General features: G+C 40.0%; 1 long non-coding RNA gene across 3 annotated transcripts; it reads right to left on the minus strand.

Annotated features, from left to right (window-relative positions):
* On the minus strand, positions 1–20,476 carry LOC141956114 (uncharacterized). 3 transcript variants are annotated; one of them, XR_012632825.1, is made up of 3 exons: positions 20,367–20,476; positions 9,774–9,827; positions 1–8,153 (listed from the first exon to the last, which is right to left on the minus strand). It is a non-coding gene; the product is annotated as an uncharacterized LOC141956114 (long non-coding RNA). The 3 variants fall into 3 exon arrangements; XR_012632827.1 differs by having other exon boundaries at positions 20,395–20,471; XR_012632826.1 differs by lacking the exon at positions 20,367–20,476 and adding an exon at positions 19,733–20,307.
* Positions 20,477–20,479: the final 3 nt, after the last annotated feature.

Raw genomic sequence — 20,479 nt, forward strand, 5'->3', positions numbered from 1 at the left:
AAATGAGATGGCATGTCAAAGGAAGCCAAATGAAAATGTTATGCTGTTCTTAAGGCTACACGTTTGTCTAAATGAACACACACAGCTTTGAGATTTGCTGTCTTCCTCTAACCTGTCTTTTTTTCCTTCAGCACTATTTTAAAAATTCAGCAGTATTTTAAATATTCCTCTGAATTAAGACAACTTTCTGGTTTTACATAACAAACTCTGGCATACATTTATGGTACTTAAGCTTAGACTGACTTTGAGAGTTCAAGGTGAAGTTTGTCTCAGGATTAAAGTAGGCATGTACTTAATCTGGATGGTAAGCTAGATCAGAAACTAGTGGCTAGGAATGTCACTGCTAAGCAGATGCAGTGAACATAAACTTCCTCAGTTCTATGTGATCAGTCCTACAGGAACAGCAGCTGCAGTTTAACTGTTAACTGCAAAGCTCTAACAGTGCTGACATCCCACAAAGTCACCTAAGTAGGGAAAACTTGTGTTAGTGTTGAAGACATAATACATTTAAATTGTTCATGTCTCAATACAGGTTTCATTAGTCACCCAGAACCTATTCTGTCATGTTATACTTCTCGAATTGTGCTTTGGGTATTAAATAGTAACTTGTCCTAGTTATTTCAAGTACTTGACACTGTTGAAAATGCCCAAGTCAGTCTTCTATGAAAAGAAATTCTGGTTTACAGCATCAAGAGATTTTGTCTGACAGTCTCAGCTATGACAAGTTAGCAGTAACCTACCTCTGAAGAACTGTTTTCTAGACTTGCCTCCAAAAAACTGAAGATTCATTGTAATTTTTTGTTGTATTTTAACTTGCTTTGAAGTTGGCAGGTTTCCTGTAAAATTACTTGTCATCTTCTCACTTTTCACCTCAGGAATGTTCTTAATAATACTTCTTTCACTAGCCTTTCTCTCTTATAAATGGTGCTGATAACCGCAGGAGAATATGGTATCTACATAGTTCTATCCATTATAGCAGCACAAATGCAAAGCTTGCTGTAGTCATTAGCTGTGTTAGATGCTTGTATTTCTCGTAAACCAGGGGAAGAAACAACTGGCTGCAAGTCCACATGTCCACTTAATTTCTGTGAATAAATCAGTGAAAAAACCACTCTAAAGGGGTAGGAAAGGCTTTCTGTAGGTCTCTACTGTCGGATGAATCCCATCCCGTCTTGTGGGTTTGTGAGGTCCAATTTAACAGTCCCTAACTTGATGCCACCAGATCTACTACAGTGAGCACATCTATTTCCACTGACTACTACTATGAACAGAGACCTGTGTGGTCTGAGAGGAGGTTGCCTCAGCGAAGACTGAGGTTCAGGAGGTATATCAGTTTGTTTTCTGGTCTTAGGTCACCTGCTTGATTCATCACTTTTAAGTGACCTTGGCTGGTTTAGTTTTGTCTCTGTGCCTAGTAAATGTTTTCTATTTCTCCTTGGTAGCCTGTCCTTCCTTCTGTTTCTTGTGGACTTTTTCTGTATTTGAGCTTAGTCTGGAGTGGTGAGTGCTGGGGTCACAGTTACTCCAGAAAAAGGAGAGGAGTTCAAAGCTTATAGAAGCTAATTGAAAGTCTGAGGAAGAAAGAGAATATTGGTGGTTGCAAAGCTGGAGGGTCTCATTTAAGACTGTGGGGATGGGCAGACTGTAGCTAGCATGATTAGTCAGGCAAGAGGGCAAGGTGGTTTGTGTCTGGACCCCCCTATGTAGGTTCAACACAGGGTAGAAATAGAGCTGCTGGCACCAGTGCTGGTGTTCAAGCCATTTGAATAGGCCTTAAAAGCCACTGAGTTCCAGCCCTAGGCCTCTGCCCTAATATACTGATGCTAAAGATGAATCTGCTGGCACTGGGATCTGAATGCCTGATCATTCTAGGAACAGGTACTGGCTGACTGTCTCACTGCTGCTTTGGTGGTGCAGGATTACATGCTGGCCGAGGGAGTCTTGATGCTTCTCAACTGGAGTGGTGTAAACTCAGGTTTCCCTAGTGATAGTCCTAAAAGCAACTCCACTAATAAGGCTTGGAAACAATGCTGAGGATGTGTTCCAGAATTGTGGAGTACTCCCTCCCAAGCTGTACAGCCAAAACTGTGTTAGAGGTGGAAAAAAAAATTGCTTCCAAACACATGATGGTAAATCTGAAGCCTGTTGAAATGTTAAAGTAGAGCCTGTGGCCAAAGGCTAGAAAGAGCAGGTCCTTCAGTGCTGACCTGTTAAGCACCCATGCAACTACAGTAATGACAATTCAGTAGAAAATTTAATGAACAACTGAGGAACTGTGCTGACTCAGCTACCTGGAGCTAAGCGAACAGGATTCACATGTGAAGGAATGCAGACAATTACCTCAATTTCTTAAATACATGTAAGTAAAAAATATTCCAACTTCAAATGCTTGCATAGCTGTGCTGTGAATGTACCTACAGCCCAGGACTTGGAAGACAATGCTCTCATTAGAGAGCTGCTGAGACAGGCATTTCCTGACAATTTGTTCCATTTGACTTTCAGTTACACAGTTAACTTCAGGTTAAGTTACACTTTCACTTCATCCTGCTTCATTTCATACTGTGGAATTACTGGTGGTGTAGTCAATGGGGTATTCTGCATATTGTTTACGGTTCAGACAGGCCTCTGCTTTTTGGGGGAGATTGGACTAGGGGAAAAATTGCTTATAGTATTTGCTGTTAGTGTACTTCATACCCACAAGCACTGCTGAAAACAAGGTTTAGCCAAATTTCAAGTTAACCTCAATTTTTTTTCTATTTCTTGTTATACATAGTACTTACAATACCAGAGCTGCTGATATGTTAAATAAAATTAAAATGAAGCAGGCCCTAGAGAATTTTACTTCTGCAGCTGCCTGACAGTCATATCTTGATACAAATTTTACATTATCTGTAATACGCTTAGTTCTGCCTTGGGTAACTGCTATTAATTTTAAATATATGCATACAAGTACAATATGTGAAATCACATTTCAGAACAAATTCACATGAATACCATAATCTCATCATTTTTCATTCCTGGATTAGCCAGAACATGAACCACAATTCTGCTATTACTTAGCTCCCAATGTGCATGCTTTACCTAATCCCTAACTTTAAATGATGTAATTTATAGCATTGCTGTTATCTTCCCCACATATCTTTTTCTAGATTGAGGATTATATTGATTGTGTCAGTTCTAAATTTGTTTTAATATTTCAAAATATCATGCCAAGGCATCTGCCCATCTGAAGACATGCACTAGAACTGTTGTTTAAGTCTGGAATGAGTAAGTGTGCCAGTACAAGGTTCCTGGTGCTCAGTGCAAACCCAGTTATCCCTGAGAGAAGTCAAATTGGATCCTTAGTGACCTTTTCAGATGTGCTAAGGAGGGAGCAACATGTTCTGTGACTGATACCCATTCATTTAGCAGCTCACAGGCTACTATAGTCTTAAATGCCACCTAGGACACAAAGTGCAACTTTTTCTTCCTCCCCTCCTTCCCTGCTATCCACTGAATTATGTTTTGCTTGCTCTTAAAGAGTTCCAGAAACTTAATTGCAATAAACTGGAATTCAGGTACAACTATCAGACTATCTGCAATATGTAACCTAATATTGGTTGACTTGCAATGATGTTTAATTTTTAATTAGCAACATTTGAAGTTTTATATATTTAGGAAAAATTATTTTGACCTCAGAAAGCCTTAGGAATCCATCTGATTTTCAAAATATTCCTGCACTACCGATTTTGCTCAATAAACTGTCACATGTAATGTAATGGACTCAAGTATCACCCGTTGAGTAAATTTTGTGTAAATATGCACTTGCTGGCCCATCAAGGACTGTACACTCATAAGCAGCAGTGTGGGTTAGTTAATCTTTTCACTAGGGTAGTGAGAAGATTACTCCGATGCAAAACCCTAAGGCATATGCATGACAGACAAACCACACCCAGATGTACGCACATACCTATCTATGCTTTCCGATTCTCTGCATCCATTTGAGCAGAAGCAAAAAAAATCTAGATTTAGATTATATCTAATATTACCCTTTAAAACCATTGCCCCTCATCCTATCCCTATACTCCCTGATAAATAGTCCCTGCCCATCTTTCCTGTAGCCCCCTTGAAGTACTGGAAGGCTGCTGTAAGGTCTCCCTGGAGCCTTCTCTTCTCCAGGCTGAACAACCCCAAATCTCTCAGCCCGTCCTTGTAATGGGGGTGCTCCAGCCCCTGATCATCTTCATGGCCTCCTCTGGACCTGGTCCAACAGGTCCATGTCCTTATGTTGGGGGTCCCAGGGCTGGACACAATACTCCAGGTGGGGTCTCACAAGAGCAGAGTAGAGTGGGAGAATCACCTCCCTTGACCTGCTGGCCACACTTCTCTTGATGCAGCCCAGGACACAGTTGGCTTTCTGGGCTGTAAGTGCACATTGCTGGCTCATATTCAGTTTTCCATCCTAAAAAATAACAGCTTTTTGACTTAGAGAGTGAATAAACTGATAGAATTACTATTAATTTTATTTAGCCACTTAAATGTCTACTGAATTGTAGAATAGAATATCTCAAGTTGGAAGGGACCTTTAAGAATCATCAAGTTGAGCCACTAACACAGCTAAGCTACAGCATAGCTGTTATGCAATTGCATATTATATCATCTTTTTGAGAACATTTTTTGTATTTTGTTATAATGTGATTGTGTCCTTATTTCACAATTAAAAGGAAATTGTGCAAGTGGATCAGTATATGATCGCTGCTTTATAACTGCAGATACATTGATACAAGCCTCTACATTAGAAAGGTGCAGAGTTCTGGTTTGAGATTGCCAAGTAGCCATAGAAATTCAAGGTCTAACTCCCACCTGTTAAATTCATTGTCTTACTTCATGGGCAAAAATAAGGATTTGATACTTGTTTTACACTGTTAAAATTGATACACCAGCAATGCTATACAAAGACAAGAGAAAACCAGCATAGGATTAAACAGTTGTTAGTTGCAGTTACAGGGCTAAATTCCAGCCTCTTTTGTGTGTGTGTGCAGTCCTACTGTGCTCAGGAGTTACGCAAGTGTAACGAACAAGACAAAAAGTTCCAAGTCCATCTTTCTTGCTTATAAACTTAGAGCAATATGGTGCCTCTTCATCATCTGCTTCTTCCAGAAGAGGCACTGGCCTCTGTGCCTGCCAGAGGTTACTCTTTAAAACGCACCACGTGACAGTTCTATCAACACACCAGTCACTGTAGCTTTACAGCCACCTCCAGTCCCTAGATTTGGACTTGTTTCTTTCAAAGAACTTACTGTGTGTCTGTCAGCTCCACTAGACTCATCTTTAACAGCACATGATCAAGGTTCAAAAGTATTTAGCCAAATACAAGGTCAGATTTCCAATTACAAAGTTAGCATCCAGGCTATAAAAAGGTAGAGAAAACAAGACTATACTTAACTAAGATTCTTTCTTAGCTGCACTGGTTATCTTGCAGCCAGAATCTCTTCACAGCCTAGACAGCAGTAACATACATTTTCCACACTATTTCAGGATGAAACTTAAGACTAACCAGAGGGCCTAAGCCCTTGAGGGCTATTCTCTAATGGTAGCCCCCTCCAAACTCACTGTCTTCTCTTTGTTAAAGATGTCTCTCTCCCGTTTTTATTTCATTATGCTGTTCTAAAGCATTATCTGAGAATAGAGGAAAGAATGTGTTTTTATTCAGCATTCCCAATACTGTTACAATATCCTGCAAGGCATGTATTTTAAGGAGTACTCATCGTACGTTCATTTGACTAGACTTTGAGATTTGTGTTCTTTTATATGCTGCATATTGCCTAAACCCACATTATTAGGTAGGTTATAGATGGGACACTCTGCCCAAACCATCTCTCTTGTAGCCCAAATTTGCCAGTTTTACGGGTTCTTACAGACATGTATTTTATAGACACATTCAGATACTGCAGAAGTTGGGTTTCTTTCTTGTCTGAATATCTAACATTTTATAGTTTCTAATTCTCAAATTTTACTTAGAGTGAAAACCTGATACAAAAAGTGTTGATAGAGTTGCTGATGTAAATACCTACTTTATTTATTCCTCCAGACTGTTGTGAAATACATTACTATGGGTGGGGAAAAAAACCCAGAAAAATAAGATAAGGAAAATTACACGTTCCCCTTACAGAAGCTATCTATTTTACATAGTGTGCTGTAGTGAAAGCTGGCATATATGAGAACAAGACAAAGCTACAGAGGCTTCAGGGGGTAATTGCTGAAGCTACAACTGAAGGATACCGAGCATGAAGCTGACGGGACTAGTGAAAACAAACAGCCATAGTTGTAATTGTCTCTTCTATGATCAATATTGGTTTTAATGTTAGCATTTCACTTGTTCTGTTGTGCTTTCACTGTTTTTAGGCAGATAATCAAATGTAAATTTATAGGTTTTAATATTCTAGTTTTAAGCTTAGTAAAAAGTTTATTTGCAGCTGTACTCTGTTGTTAAGTGCCATAACATAAAAAGGTGAACAATTTATATTTGTGCCTTTCAACTCTTGCATTTAGTGTGTTGCTACATAGCAGGAATATATGTTTTTTGATTACCTGCTCCCTTAACATTGTAATCTCTTAAATACTTCATTCCTGAAATATTTAAACTATGCAGACCACCCAGAAAGGCTCAGCAGACAAGAAGTTACACACCAGTGATTTTCTCTTCAAGTCCTCATATTACTATGTCAAGCAGTAGGTAAGAAATGAATCAGCTACTGGAAAAAGCTATCTATTTTTATTTTTCAGAAAGAAAATACTACAGAGTCACATAGAAATCACATGTTTAAACCAGCTTTCATAAAACTGCCTTAACACCTTTTTAAAGAACTGTAATCCTTAGTTACTCCTACTACATTTGGACAACTGCCATCTCATTGATCCACTTCTCAGTTGCTTACAGTAAGAAAACTTAACTATAGGATTTTATTGTAAAAGCTGACCTATAAATTACATTTGTTTCCTCATCTTATAGATCTCAATCAGGCAAAGGCAGGAGAGCACCTCATCTATAACATAAATAACTTCATTATATGCTAGAGAAACATGCTAGTATTATTTTTAAGCAAAGCACGTTATACATTTGGTTACAATTTGTTGAAGTCTCTGTATAATTACAACCACTGCTTGTCCAGGTCAAGCGTTCTCAAAATATGTCATTTTCTGAAATAAACACATATATGAATCTCTTCAGAAATCAGAAGGGTGTGAGTGGAGGGTACTGCTTGGTGTGTATTTATGTGTACATGAACTAACACAGGAATGTATACAGAAGGAACAGAGAGTGGTCACAGAAGGGCTAAGAATATGACTCTTGAAAGAAAAGTATATTGATAAGATATTAGGTTGAGTGCTAACTGAAAAAGAGTGAAAACTCTGAGCAAGGTTAAGTCTCCAACTTTATTCCTTCTGTGTTCAGAGAAACAGGACTCTGTATACTGTTTTTCAAGTAGTGTATACAAATCCCTAGGGAATTTAAAAAAAAAATGGGAAAAGGGAATCAAATCACAAAAAAATATGGTTACAGAAACAGATGGTCAGTACATACTGAATCTCTCAAAATATTCTATTTTTTCAGTTTATGTGATGGTGACTCAAGAAATTAATACAATCTCTGTATTCCACATGTAATACATACTTTAGATACAAAGTATACACCTGTATGTATTTATATATAAATAAGCAAACGATCAACAAACATACAATTATAGAATACCATTTTTGTAACAGTTCCTCAAGGTTTTGTTTTTTTTTTAATCCTTAATTGTCAAGACAGTTCAAGCTTCTGAAGGCACTTTATTTTGATCACTCCATCTGCAAATCTAACCAAATTGCCCTCTAGCAATAGAGCCTGAGCTCCGAGACAGTGAGTGGGATCTGAAGTTTCTGTTACTTCAAGAACATCCTGTACAATTTCTTAATGGACCTTTATCCTTCTGCAGAAAGATATATTTTTATGCATCCTGAGACGGAATGGAAAGATTTGAAGTTAGGCTTTTTTGCAGATACTGGCTCATTCCTTCCACCACCACAGGGACCCTCTAGGAATCTGAGGAATGATTGCTTGTATGCTGATGAGAATACAAATATCGCGTGCATCTTCCCCTTAAAGAATACGCTGAATGCAGCCAAGCACCCTAGGAACAACACAGCACAAATCATAAATTGCCATGCAATCCAAAAAGACACGCAGGGTTTTACTGTACTGATAAGCATCCTGGAATACAGCTAAATCTGACATCATCTGAAACCACCCAGGAAGATGGATAACTGCCTGCTTAAACTCTTTGAGGACCAAATGGGAGTAAGATGTGCCCTACAGGTCTTCATCCTGAAACTTGGACTTGTAGTGAGCCAGTAGGACTGCCTGTAGTAAGAAAAGTCCTTACTCTTTTTCATGATCTTCTAAACCGGTTATAAGTATGGAAGGAAGGATATTTTACTTCACTTGACAGAAGCATCAGTGGCAACTAGAATGTTAGAAAAGGTGGTAACATGCAGAGGCTGACTGAAGCGATCCTTCATTAGTAATTTAATGAGGATTCTTTTGATAAGACAATCTTAAAGCTACATAAGAATAAATATATGTACCCTAAATTAGGTCAAGAGATCTGAACTACTCACCCTCTTCTGAGTAACAAAACCAACATTGATTAAAGTCACCAGCCTAAAGATGTAGAGGTTTAATTTTTGAGGTTTTTAGCCATCTCCAGCAGTCAAAATACTCATCATAGTATCTCTTGTTTAAGTGTTGTACTAGGATTAGTTTTATAGTTTCTAAAATTCTTGAGAACACTTCCTGGAAAAAAGGATGTAGTTGGGAAATTCCAAAGAAGCAGCAAAGCCAACTAAATGAATCATTTACTGCTGGTCACTGTGTGTATCTGCTAAGATGGAAGGAAGAGCTGATTGGAATAGCATAGAAGGCGGCAAGAGAGAAAATTATTTGTTGCTTCTAGTCACAATCTCAGGGCTGTTGCCTGCTAATTCTGAGCTTATTAGAGAAACTGAAAGAGGAGAGATGTTGGCAGTAACCACTGCTCTTGCTAGCAATGCCAGATCTGGCCATTCTGTACCTCTTGCCAAACACACAATCCCTTGCCCAGACCAGTCCAAAGCTGGAATGGTATCATCAGAATCTTTCCATCTGGCTTGCTCCCAAAATGAAGATGACAGAAGGGTATTTGTAATGCTTGTAATGTTTTGCCTTGCCTTTTCTGGTTTCCAGAACAGTGATGGCTGAATGAGCTTAACGAAACTGAGGTGGTGCCAGTTGTACATTATTATGTGTTTTAACTCGCTGAATATGAGGGAGAGCAAGTCTAAGGTAGTACTCTGTAGCTTCCACAATGGGAAAAACTTTTCTGCTTCCAAGTGACTGAACATGCTTTCATGCATAGTGGAAGTGTACTATATTATGTAACTGTTGCTTAAAGACAAAATATCATGGGTTTTACCATAGAAACTTTTCAAAAACTGCCCTCTTCAAAAATAAACTATTTTGGTATCTTAAAAATGGTATATGGTGTTTTTTTCAAAAGAACATATGTATCTAAATGCCAACATAAACTTCTATTTGTTAAAACAGAAATCTCTTACTTCTTTGCAGGGAAATCCTGAGCCCATGATAGACAATAATGACAGACCTTACAGCTAATATGTTCAAGTCTGACATTTGGAAGGTCATGTTCAATTCTCTAAGGAAGGTAAAGCAATAATATCAGGATCAAAATACAGATACGACAGTATAAACTTACAGGCATCTTCTCTCATCTCCTGTAATCCTGTTGCTCAATTCCAGTGTGAAGGCCCTGGAAGATGAAGTGGTGCTTAATAGCAATCTTTTTTTTAAAACTCATGTAACACATGCTCAGGTGAATGTACTTTAGCATCAGTCACCATTCAGCGTATATATTTTAACCTATTTAAGACTGCAAGAACTGCAATAAAAAGTTACAAAAATAGTTGCAAAAGAAGGTATTAGACGCTCACCCACTGGAGACGTAGTACAAATACAACACATGCCTGTAAGAACAGAAATAGGAAAATAAAGTCCTAAATTAATTATGTGCAGAGTGTATAATATATGTGTGTTGCTGCTGACTGTAAAAGATGATCCTAAGTGTAAACAACATGCCTTCAGAATCTCCAAGAGAACAAATAAAGAGAGCTAAAAAGGCCAAGGCTAGCAGAATTCAATATTCTCCATTTTCATTATAGACTTGTATAGAGTGGCTCAAGTCTATCCACTATTCAGAAAGCCACAAGAGAAGGTATAAATTCTTCTCAGAGCAGATCTTTACAACAGCAAAAAAAAATCAACAGTAAGTACCGCTGAGGCATTTTCAGACAGCTAATAACTCCCTCCAGAGCTGCCTAGGTCCAATTTGGAATCTAGGCTTTTTATCTCCCTCTCTCATTTGCTTCCTGGGAAAAAACAGCTATGCTTCCCTGCAGATGTATGTAATAAAGGATGGTAAGGCCTTTAAGCCTTAAGGCTAATAGATCTTTGTTTTTTTAAAAGATTGTTCATCTGCTTTTCTAGGGGGAAAAAATATTCTTTTAAAAAAAGAATCTGTTTTGGTATAGTTTAGAAATCAAAAGTGTACATTCCTAAACATTGAAAATATCGTGAGCTTACTGTAAACTAAATGAGGCAACTGTCAGCATTGACTTTTTTTAAAAAAATAAAGGAAAAAACTTTATTGATTGCAGCTATAGAAATACAGAGAAATTCTCTTAAAACTTCATCTCCTGACCTGCATTTCTGACTGGCTTACAAACAGACACAGTCATGCCTTGCTCTATTCACACTTTGAGCCAGCTGGACATAAGACCAGCTTCTTTCCAGAAATCCTGTGGCCACATTAGCACAGTTCTGAGCCCTAGCTAATATATCCTGCCTCGCAGCCAGCCTTATTAACTCAGGCTCTGCAACACACAGCTTGCAGCTACACAGCTGCTACACTGGAGCTGGCTCCCAGCTGGCTGGTTCAGGGCACAGGAAGAGCAAACGCATCACTGTCTGCACCCGTCCATGTAGATATACCCTCAAATGACCCCAGGCATTGTGTGCTGTAACAAAAGCTATTTATAAGAATTGGTTCTCCAAATAATTGCACTTCAATTACATAATACAAACCATATTGGAAATGAAGCAACAAAATCTCACAGGAATATGGCAGTGTTTATGTCAACATAGCCACAACAGTGTGGCTCTTAAGCATGTCTTTAAACCAACTTAAAAAACCTAAGCAGATCCATTAACTTGCTTTATTTTTAATTTCTTGATCATTATTATTGAAAATACATATAAAAATACACATCTTGTCCTGTGGCAAGAAACTGATCCTCTCTAGAATGCTGCTACACTGCCATCTAATACATGTGACCTTGTCATTTCCATTGTCACTTTTAAAGGAATTACTCTCCTCTTAAAACAGCAATACATGTAAAACATTTTAAAAGATCCAACTGTCATGGGAAAGACTATCATGTTCCATTAGTTGCCTTGCTTTCCAAATACATTATCTATCAAACAATGAGGCAAAACAGGAAAGTAATAGCTACTGAAGAAATGTGGTTAACCATGACAATTTCCTTCCTTCAGCTTTTTGCTTGGCATTTCTGAACAGCATTCCTCAAGCAGTGGAAACGTTAAGTGTGCTTTGACAAAGATTCCGGTCCTTCTTGCCCATTCATTACCCTTCCTTCTTGAAAACAGAGGCAAGACACACTGTCAGTGGGTCAGTGCACTGGTTTGCGTCAGACCAAGCCAAAGCAATTCCTCAGAATTGCTTTTCCAATAGCTTTAAAGGCTTAAAAGTAATTCACAACAGTGTTTTTCACAGTCTTCCTACACAGAATTCCTAAAGAGCTCAGTAACAGCCTTTTCAGGTACTGATGCCTTCATGAGTAAAAGCAGTAACTGTAAGCACACCAAATGTCATGGTATGTTAACTGACAATAGGATCTTCACAGGGATTTCCACTTCCAGTTCTGTCATCTGCTGTGATTTATCTAGTGTGTTATATTCCTCTGCTTCTGTACAAGAGACAGTTCGATTAAACAGCTGGAATGAAAAATGACACTACTAAACAGAATTTAGGGTTCAACTTTTGGGTCTAGCTAGCTCAGTATGCTGTCTGCAGCAGTGGCCACCTAGTGAAGAACACAAGTATATTACGGTGTACTCCCAACTGTTGTCAGCTCAGCTGATGTCCTCAGCCTGATGATTTGCCCATTTTATTACCCCCAGTGGCTCCCTCCTTCAAGTATTTGCCCAGTCTCCCATGGATTTCATGTAAACTTTTGCCTTTACAAACTTTGGAAAGGAATCTAACAGGTTTACAACCTGTTTGGTTTGTCATACTGAACCAAATTTTAAGAGCCCAAAACAACCACACACTGAGCTAGATCAAAGATCCACCTAGCCAGTCCCCTTGTCACCTAAATCAGCCTATAGCGAATGCCTGGAAAAGAACAGAAGAACAGGCAGGACTAGCATGCAAAGGTATTCCACTTTGTCAATCTCCTCAGTCTTCAGCAATCTTTGGCTCAGGAGCTCCTTAGCCAAATAATGGTTGTAATTCACCTGCCATTTTACCATCCAGTCATTCATGTGCTAATCTTCACATCAGGCTTTCATTTTTACAACCCTGAAAACACCGTATCATCATCCAAATTCACTACCTCAGTTTCTACCACTTAAAAAAAAAAAAAAAAAAAAAATCAGGAATATATTTAACGCTACAAGTTCACATGGAAATCCACTAAGGATCTTCCTTCATTTTGAAAACAGACCATTTTCTCTTACCCTTTGTTTCCCACCGTTAATCAATCCATAAGAACACCTTCTTATTCCTTAGCAGCTTAGATTCCTTTAAGAGCCACAGTCTGCAGCACTCTAATGGAAACAGATCTTTATCTTGGTGCCAGAGCATTAAGTACATTAAGATCACCATTTCTTTCATAAAAAGAGTTTGAAGCTGATCATGCACAAGAACCAAGTCTGGAGTTAGTTTCTATCCTGTAGGTTCCTTCACCAGTCACTCCAAGAAGCCTAAAATTTATGACACCAAGAATGTTAGTCTTCTGACTCCAATCAGTATGACGTTTACCTAGAATACTCAAGACTACTTAGACAATATTTTCTTTTTTGTTTTCTGCTTTTACAGTGTCTGATTTTCCTTATCAGGAAGTGATTGCCACCATCTAAACGCTACAGCCCTAACAAGATGTGTTTCCTATTTACAATTCATATAAGTTGTACATTACTTGTTTTTAAAGATATATTTAAACTCTGATTTGACTCACGATCCTGTAGCAGTGCAAAAGGCTGTTTTCACCTTCCCTACATAATTTATACACTGGCATTATAGTGTTTACCCTCCTTCCCTCAAATGTCTAACATGCACAGTATTGCATTGTCCCAATTTAAACGAGCTATTCTTACTCTCTTTCTCTGGATTGGGGGGTGGGGGGTGGGGTTGGTGTTTATGGAGCAATAGATTTTTAGTACTTAGAGACGCATTCAGAGATAACTGAGCCAGTGCATCCTTCTGTTGGTTGTACAACTGGACACATTTGTTCGACTACTCTTCACTATTTCCTACCTCACTTCTGTCAGTTCTGTCCTGTTCGTTGAAGATACAGAATGCATTTATCATTTCACCCACATAGTATGAACTAACATTGAAAAAGCAACATTCTAACACCTTGTAATATCACAGTAAGAAAAACAAATTCATATATCATTTAACCTCAGGCTTCGGCAATATGATTCTTACTTTTTATACTGGGTGATAAACACTTTCCGAAGGTCAGTGGGCATTCCTGCAAAGGCCCTAAACTCCTAGGAATTCCAATTTGCTGCCAAGTTACACCTCAATAAAAGCCTACTGAATTAAGACTCTGATGTTTCTGATGCAGATTGACTAATAAGTATTTTTTATTTCCTGCACTGCAAACCACTTTGGCAGTTCTTGAGGTGTGTAAAAAAAGGCTTTTAACACCACTTCACTAACAAGCAAAACAGTGCTCATGTACAAGGAAAACAAAGCACGATTCAATAAAAATATTTCATTTTAATAAAAAGTAAGCCCTGGGAGCATTGATCAAAATCAGTAAAGAAATATGAAACAGAAATAACCTTCAGCTTTTACATAATTGTATGCAAAAAAAAATCCAAATACCTTTTATATCAGTTTGGTTTAAACATATTTTAAACAAATACAGACAGGCCATCTGAGATTAAATAAGATCTTGGCCCTGAAAAATAATGAGTATTCCCAGTGACCTTTGAAGTCAAGGGCATTCAATGGCTTTCAGCTCAACAGGCATAAGAATTTACATCTTGGTATCTCACACAACTGATGCCAAATAATCTGAGGCCATGTAAAAGATTCCAAACATTAACATTTCATAAATTAGCAAGTCAATTCTATAGATAGACATCGCCTTCTGATCCAGCTGGATAACAAGTAACATAATTTACTCCCTATTTGTTACCACCTGCTTCATAAGATTGCCACCTGCCAAGTTTTTTTACTGGGAGGGATCCCAGTTTTAGGACTCCATGCAGGACACTTCAGCAGTTCTCAGCTCTGCCACACCATTCTCCTCCTGCCCCATCACTCATAGACGAGAAGGCGCATTCCTCCCACATGCGGATACAGAACCAACAACCCCCAGCAGCGCTACAGGCTTGGGGAGGAGTGGCTGGAGAGCTGCCAGTCAGAGAGGGACCTGGGGGTGTTGATTGACAGCCGGCTGAACAGGAGCCAGCAGTGTGCCCAGGTGGCCAAGAAGGCCAATGGCATCCTGGCTTGTGTCAGCAATAGCGTGGCCAGCAGGGACAGGGAAGGGATCTGAGCCCTGTACTCGGCACTGGTGAGGCCGCCCCTCGATTCCTGTGTTCAGTTTTGGGCCCCTCACTACAAAAAGGACATTGAATGACTCGAGCGTGTCCAGAGAAGGGCAACGAAGCTGGTCAAGGGTCTGGAGCACAGGTCGTACGGGGAGCGGCTGAGGGAACTGGGGGTGTTTAGTCTGGAGAAGAGGAGGCTGAGGGGAGACCTCATCGCCCTCTACAGCTCCCTGAAAGGAGGCTGCAGAGAGCTGGGGATGAGTCTCTTTAACCAAGTAATAAGCGATAGGACAAGAGGTAATGGCCTCCAATTGCACCAGGGAAGGTTTAGACTGGATATTAGGAAGCATTTCTTTACAGAAGGGGTTGTTCGGTGTTGGAATGGGCTGCCCAGGGAGGTGGTGGAGTCCCCATCCCTGGAGGTGTTTAAGAGTAGGGTCGACATAGTGACTAATTCTTCATAGCACCCAGTTCTGAGCTTCCCAGTACAAAAGAGAGGGGTACATGCTGGAGAGAGCCCAGTGAAGGGCCACGAAGATGTGACTGGAGCACCTGACATATGAGGAAAGGTTTAGAGCTGGGACTGTTCAGCCTAGAGAAGGCTCAAGAAGGATCTTATCAATATACACAAATAACCAAAGAGAGGGTGCAAAGAGGAGGGAGCTGGGCTCTTCTCAGTGATGCCCAGTGACAGGACCAGAGCCAATGGACACAAACTGAAACACAGGAGGTTCTCTCTGAACATCAGGAAACACTTTTTCACTGTGAGGGTGACTGAGCACTGTTGCCCAGAGAGGTCGTGGAGTCTCCATCCTTGGAGATATTCAAAAGCCATTGGTCATGGTCCTGGGCAACCATCTGTAGGTGGCCCTGCCTGAGTAGGGGAGCTGGACCAGATGACTTCCAGAGGTCCCTTCCAACTTCAACCATTCTGTAATCTCAGAGGCTATTGCTTGGCTTTAAAAATGTAAATGTGTGGTTTAAAATGAACTACCAGATTAGGAGTGATATCTTCCTGTTGTCTGGCAGTGGCAGAAGCTGGAGGCAGTAGCATGTTCAGCTGAAACAATTCTAAGCACACCATCTTTAGTTCAAAGCCACCTAGTCCAATAAGACAAAGAACAGCTCTGTGAAATCCACTGTCTCAGCCACTGAATCGGTACACAGCATGGATCTTCAAGAAAGATTTTAAGGGGCTACATAGGGAACAAGTTAATAATATCTATCCAGAAGGAGAATTTGGGAGGCTAAGATACACATGGTTTCTCAGTTATTTTTTAAAAGGAATACTAAACAATTTATCCTAAGTTTCTCCTGCTCTTAACTTCTCTCATCTGCTACCTCAGCCCAGGAAGCAGGAGAGAACACTCTTCCACGCTTCTTCTCCCGTACAAGACGGCGTGCTCTGGGGGAGCAGCAGAAGTGGTGCTGTTTGCACTGTATGCACATACAAGGCAGGTGTAAGAGGGTTCTCAGCAAGCACCATCCACCCTTGCCTGCCTCACTTTACCTCTTTCCTCAGCCCTTCCCAGCTCAATTCCGCTTTCACAGATGAGATGCAGTGGGTGATAGGATGCTCTCTCATGCTGCTACTCAACCTTCCCTGCTCCTACCATGACAGGCCTCACTCTGAGTGTCTGTAGAAATGAAATGGAAGAGGCTGGGGAAGCAGAAGCCAGGTAACAAGCACCTGGGCAGACTAACTGCCTTGTATAACAACTGGGTCTATGACACCGAGACTGGCATGAAGCCTCCAGACTCCTGAGCACAGAACTCAGGGAAGATCTAACTCCTCCTTTAATCTAATATGCTGGCATCTGACTCCAGCTGTGGAGTGTGAAGCAGAAGCCCAGCAAACTACTGTAGGATCACCTATGCCTGAGTCTCCCTCCCAGCTCCTCTTCTCCCTCCTCTTACTATGCTCATTCCAAAATAACTGAAGTGAGACCATCTAGATTAAGAACTGGTAGAACAGAAAGGTCTCCTTCACTAAACTTCCTTCCCTCCCTCCTACTGTACTGTACCTCACTCCATAGACTAGACATAATAAACAGAATAAGCACTGTGGAAATAAAGCACCCCTTACTTTACCCTACTCTTCTCTGACTGTGCTTTGTCTAACAGGGTTGCTCGGATTTTCTTACATAATCTTTTAGGAGCTTTTTGAAAAGACAAAGGCACAGATGCAAAGGAATCCAGCAGGGTTGTGGGTTTTTTGTTTTTTTGGGGGTTTTTTCTGGCACTGGTTTGGCTTGCAAATTCCTAACTGAAGAGGCTCAGCAATGTAGCTTCAGGGAAATGGAAATCATACACTGTAATACTATCAGCAAATTACCTTTGTCCTGGGGCTGATTTACCTTCTGTAACTCTGGCTAGAGCCAAAAATACACACTTACAAGCTTTCTTCTGTATCTCTCAGCACCTTACCACACTGTATTATTACATTTAGCCATTCCACATGATAACGTTTTACTGAGGAGTCTCTTCTGATATTCATAGGCAATCACCTTTTGTCACATCATCAATTTTAGACACACTTCCAATTTAAACTAAGCCTAGAAACTACAACACCCTTCTCCTGAGGCAGTCGATTCAGCAAATAGTACAGATACATAAACCGTATGTACAGTGTGTGTATATACACACGCACATACAATTTATTATAATTTTTTTAATACTAAATTTTGTGGGTTTTCACTATATAATACCATATCTGGTTTTCAACCAGAGGCACTCACAGTCTAAACAGACAGACAGACAAAACTCAAGAACTTAAACAAAGAGTCTATCTTATCCTGTGTTTTTACAAAACATTTAACCTTTTACTTAGACAGACTAGTGTCCTGGCCTCACAAATTAAGTGTTCAGGAGGGAATGGAGAAAGGATGATTGCATTCTGCAAAAGGATTGAGAGAGAATTCCGAGCGTGAAGGTAAAAATCAAAAGAAAATGGAAAAATGAGACAAAGTAGAAAGCCAGAATTCATTCATGATGTGTTTCAGTGAGCTTTTTCTGATCTCCTGTAATGTACCTTAACTGCAGTAAGGTTTACTTGCTAAAATAGATAGTCCAAGTCTCTAATTTATGAACTTTCACAACTAAAATTTGCAAACTACAGGGCCCAAAATAAAATATTAATTAATATGCTTAAATCGCAAGTGAACTCACTGAAACTAGTGCACACATATTACATATGTAGATTTCAAACATGATAATTTATTTTAAATTTACCATTTGGTTGTCACTGACTCAAACTGACCTAACTGCCACCTAGGTACTTTCCTCTGGCAGCGTGCACACATAAATCTGCTTAAGCACTGACAGGATTGTTAGCTGAGGCCTCAGAAACCCAAAACCTGGATCCTCAAAGCATGTCTTTCCATATTTATCTCATCAAGCAGCTCAATCTCCCTGGCAGACTCTGAGGACAGCCTCTTTTAAGAGATAAGTTGTTGAAATACTCATGCCAAGATATGATAGACCAAGGCAAACCACTAATGCTCATGGCAAGTCTAGCCTGACAGTGAGGTAGTCTCTTTTAAAATACATTTGGCACTAACGCACCAAAAATTTCCCATCATCCAACTACATGCCCTGACTCATGATAACTAGGAGACTGAGATGACCCTGCATACTACATGACACTTAGGCTGGTATAAAAGCAAACAAATGTGCTGACTCCTTAATCAGCAGTTTATGTCAGTCTAGGACTTACACAGGCTGATCTGGCACACATTTATGTTCTTTTAAGAGCTTTCTGTAGTTTTATTTAAGTCACTTAACCTCCTCCCATCTATAAAAAGAGAATGACGGTATTAATGTAACATTACAGAAGCACTGTCAGTTCTGAAAATTTTTAAATATATATTCAGATTAGAGAGTTTATTCTGCTTTATTCAGGCAGAACTTTTTTAAAACAACAAAAAATGTATCTAAAGATGGGAAGACCTGGTGCAAAAATGTAATTGCCAAATACAGTTATTTAATAAATAGAAACCAGGAGTTAAGAACTATTCAAATACTGGGTTTACTACACATGTACTCATATTATACAGCACAAGATCAACTAGCTAAAGTCACCAACATTAACATACAGTTTTAAAAGTTAGAAGCTCATTAAAAACATCTCACAGAAATGTTGAACAAACTCTCCAAGAATAATTTTATTTATCTATCTCCTTCTAGTGGCAGAACATGAAATCAAATACTCAAAAACTTATTTTTGTTATTTTCTAAAACTCTTAAATACAGTTGCCCACGTTAAGCAAATGATACAAATTATTATTTTAAAATATCCAATAATTAACACCTGTAATAATATACCAAACATCTGTTCCACAGCTATCATCTTCTGCAGTCAAAATTCAAGCCTTTGCAAGTTGCCTCACTAAAAGATAACATGCTTCAGCATCCTTTTCTGTATTTAGAACTAATCCAAATATATAGGCTGTTCTTACCACTGCAGTGTGAAATATTTTAAAAAAAAACTCTAAGAAAAGAATAATTAAAAACATGAAGCTTAACAGAAAATGACATGAAGCCTAATGCTGGCGTCCCAATGAAAAATCCTGCTAAAGTTACCTGATATGTTTAAGATCAGTGATTTTTCTACGTATCTGGACATTATTAAATGCTAAAATGGAGGCTAAGGCTGGAAAAAAAGCTACAATGAACTCCCCCGGGATCAGTTTTTATTTAACATTTTAACTAATGGCACTGACACAATGAGTAGGAAGACACTTTTGGTACAAAATCAGAAACCAAGCATACAGAAGGAAAACAAGGGAGAATTAAATTACAAAAACCAGTATGAGACTGAGGATTATGGAGTGCAACGTCTGTACTTACAAAGAAATAAATTAACAGGTTATCACGGAAATCCTTAACAGATGGAAATCAGACAGGAGTGCATTCGAATCTGGTAAGATAACCAGAAAACATCAGGCATGATGAAAACATCAAGCCATGAAAAAAAGCAAATACAACTTAAAAACGCACAAAGCAAACCACTTCCCTTTCTTCCACCGAAGAAGGGACTGTCAAGGTTTAATCTGCACCGGCGCATATAAGGCTAACACACAGGAAGGGAGACGAGTGGCACAGGTGGGCTACTAGAATTGAGAGGGAAATGAGGAGTCTGTCTGGCAGGGATGATACGCCTGGTTCAACCTGGAAAACGAGGGTTGAGAACGTGGTGTGACTCTAGCAAAGTGCTGCCCCTGTGGAAAACCTCACGGGTGGCGGAAAGCTCGAGTCCAGGCGACACAGCGCGGCAGGAGGCCAGCGGGGTACGGCAGGGCTCGCAGCGGGCGGACAGGGGGAAGGAAGGACACGAAGCCTGCTGAGCAGAGTTGCTCGGGCCCTGGAAGCCGCTTCCTGACGCAGCCGCCCCGCCCGGGGCTGGGGCGCTCTCCGCCCGCCGGCCTGCCATTCCTCCTCCCGCCCCTCCTCCCGCTCCCACAGCCCCGCATTTTAGCCCGACCTCGGCCTCCAGCCCAGCCGGGCTTCACCTTGCCCAGAGCCCTCCGCGCCGCCGCGACTCCCGGCCCTGCCACACTATGGTCTCCGCCGCCACGGGCCGCCTGGCCCGTCCCA

Source organism: Athene noctua, chromosome 1, assembly GCF_965140245.1.
Source record: "Athene noctua chromosome 1, bAthNoc1.hap1.1, whole genome shotgun sequence".
In the NCBI taxonomy this organism is placed as follows: Eukaryota; Metazoa; Chordata; class Aves; order Strigiformes; family Strigidae; genus Athene; species Athene noctua.